Below are 3312 nucleotides of genomic sequence, written 5' to 3'. Positions count from 1 at the left end.
CCCCCCCCCCATCGTCGGCTTGCGCTTTCTTCTGCGCACATTCAACTTGGCCTGGACTAGGGCTATGTAATCTACTAACTCTTCCGAGAGTGGCCGATCCCACTCCAGGTCCGAGAGCGACCAGGCTCGCTTTAATTTGGGTCGAAGTAAGTTGGGGACGATAGCACTCCCACCGCTCTCTCCTGATCGTCCTGCTCAGCTACCTCTGCCCCTGCCGTGGAGACGGTGGTGTCTCCCACCGCTCCTTCTGGCAGATGTTGCTGCACCTCCATATTCGAGGGGGAGGTGATGGTGTCTCTAACCGCTTTCTCTAGGTCCGTCTGCCCTGACGCTTGTGGCGGTGTAGTGACGGCCTACCTAGATGACGAACACTTACGGAGTTTCCCGCGACCACTCCTGCCTGAGTCTGAGTGGGTGTCAATATTACTAAGACTCCAGTCAAAATTCCATTCCGAATTCTCCAGGGCGTCCCGTTCATTACCAAAATATTCCTTCTCAGCTAACTCAGGTAACTCCTCTGGATCCATCGGTTCGTTATTCTGATCCTCTACATATTTCTGTAGATGGAAGGCATGATACCGCCCCGCCAATCTTCCTCCTGGCAAAACCAGTTTGCAGATGTTGGGTGAGATTACCTCTACCACAACAAAAGAGGCCATTGAACTTAGCTGCCAATTTTTCCCGCCACATGAGTTTCTTCTTTCGACCACACTTAATTAGACTTCTTGACCTTGTGCGAGTCTTTAATTGGTGGTCTCGATGAAGCTGATCGTAATACTTCGCCTGCTTAACGAAAGCCTGATCTTGGAAACTGATCCTGATCAACAAATGACCTGGTCATGGTCTTGAGAACCCTATTGGTTTGTTCCACAATATTTGCCTGCAAGTGATATAAGGGCCTGAAAGATCGGTGGATTTCGAAATTCACTGCGATGTTGTTCACCGCATTATTATTGAATACGGTGCCACTGCCCGAATGTAGAAGGCTCAGGGATCGAACCCCGGACCTCCGAGGTGAAGTCCGAGCGTCAAACAAACTCAGCCAGGCATTTAAAATTAATATTATTATTATTATTATACAGTGTTTTTGTTAAACTTTTGCTCGGGTAAACCCGGTTATACATCGTAACCGCGGACTAAGTCAAATGACTAATGAGATTAGAATTTTATAAGTTAATTCAAATAATTTAATACGATGCTTGAAACCTCCTGCGATGATGTTGTAGGTATACAATTACGAGCGGCCACAAGCGTTGAAGGTGAAAAGTCACCTCTGGATGCTTTTTTAGAGCTACCATCTGCCACTTCACGGGTTTTTAGTCGCTCGCTTTCTGATGTTTAAGAAAGTATCTTACAATGCGACAGGTGTTTAATAAAACTGCCTTCTGAGCTGCTACCAATACCCTACTGACTCCTAAATATTCAAGATGTTCAGTAAATCTTGCGTGCACATTGCCTGTAGCCGAAATCACAATGGGATGAATAGATGCATAATTCCCATTCCTCCATATGGTCTTTACTGCATGCCTTAACTCGCTATACTTGTGGATCTTGATTGCATAGGTTGACTGCAAATTTAGGTTAAGCGGGCAAACAATGTCGACAATGCAGACCTGTTATTACGATAAATTACGATGTAGACTCTTCTACCTTTTTTTTTCTCGTATCATGATGTCAAGTCGATTGGCCTGGATGTAATGATCCATTTGGATAGTAACATACCAATATAAGATGTAATTTTCGCTTTCTAAAATGGGCATTGGAATGTCACTATAGAAGGGCATCCATTCTTTTGAGAGTTATAGGTTTTGGGCAAGTTGTTGATGTACAATGCCCACCATATTATTATGTCTGTGCGTATATTCTCTCTGAGTCATTACGCGACAGCCATCAATAATCTGCTCGATGGATTCGTTGGTATCTCCAAATAGTCGGCACCGGTCAACCACGTCTTGATGTAACACGTGTTTGCGATAATTCCTGGTGCTAACAACCTTGTCCTGTCTTGCAATGACGAATCCTTCTGTCTCTGGATACAGAACACCCTTTCTTAGCGAAATATTCGATGCCTCACTATCCACTTCATTTTGATCTAACGTGTTGGGGTGCTCGCCATGGACGGCTTTCTGCCTCCATTGTATTTCTAATTCCTCTATGCTTTCTGCCCTGATATTCGTGGCCCCATCTGAGGAGAAATTTAAGGGCCTGTACTAAAGATCCGCTTGACAGATGGTACTGTAAAGCGCAACATTTCGTTTGTTGTTAAAATAGTCTCGCAACTGTATAACTTGTGACTCACACAGTTTTTTGACATCTACAAAGCACCTACCTCCTAAATCTTGTGGCAGAACTACCCTTTCAATCGCTGAATTTCTATGGTGCATTCGGTGCTTCGTCATTTCTACGCGAACAATTCTGTTTAACTTTTCAAGGTCGGTGTTAGACCATTTTATACGCCCGAAGGAGTACGTGAGGACAGGGATGGCATGTGTGTGGATCGCCCTGATTTTGTTTGCCGAGTGGAGAAAACTCTTCATAATTAATCTTAGTCTCGTAGTAAAGGCGGTCCTTAGGCATGTCTTAACTATCGTACGTTGAATACCCTTAGATTTAAGAACACCCAGATATTTATATGACTCGCCTGCAGCCATTGCCTCGATGTCATTTTTGAGCTCGTACTCTAAATCTGCGGTCCCTAATTCCTCTCTGATTAAATGCACTGTACTACATTTATCTAGTTTGAACTCCATGTGGATATCACTAGAAAACTGCTGTGTGACATCGATCACTTGCTGCAGTTTCTGGGCTAAACTAGCGTACAACTTCAAGTATTCCATGTAAAGAAGATGGGTCACTTGATGATCATCCTCATTATTATTAATTATGAACCCATAAGACATGTTGTTGAGTGTTTTGCTCAATGGGGTCAACGCTAAACTGAACCATAGTGCGCTGAAGGAGTCTCCTTGAAATATACCCATCGTGAAGCGTATTGATCTAGTTATCCTTGGTTGTCCATGATCAAAATACTTTATTCTTGTATCCCAGAGCTTCATCACATAGCTTAGAAAGTCAATAATGCGTGGGCAATTTTGTAAAGTTTTAAGACTTTAAGCAAATAGTCATGCTGCACGGAAGGAAATGCTTGCTTGTAGTCAATGTATGCCATGTGTAAGTTTCTCTGATGCTTTCGAGTTTAAGTCATTGCAACAGCGTCTACCAGGTGTATACATATGAAACCGGTATTTTTTCAAGAAAAAAACACATTTATTTCAAGAGAATGATAACAAATATTTTATTCAAAGTATGCGC

Source organism: Belonocnema kinseyi, chromosome 1, assembly GCF_010883055.1.
Source record: "Belonocnema kinseyi isolate 2016_QV_RU_SX_M_011 chromosome 1, B_treatae_v1, whole genome shotgun sequence".
Taxonomy (NCBI): domain Eukaryota; kingdom Metazoa; phylum Arthropoda; class Insecta; order Hymenoptera; family Cynipidae; genus Belonocnema; species Belonocnema kinseyi.
Note: the sequence above shows the minus strand (reverse complement) of the source record.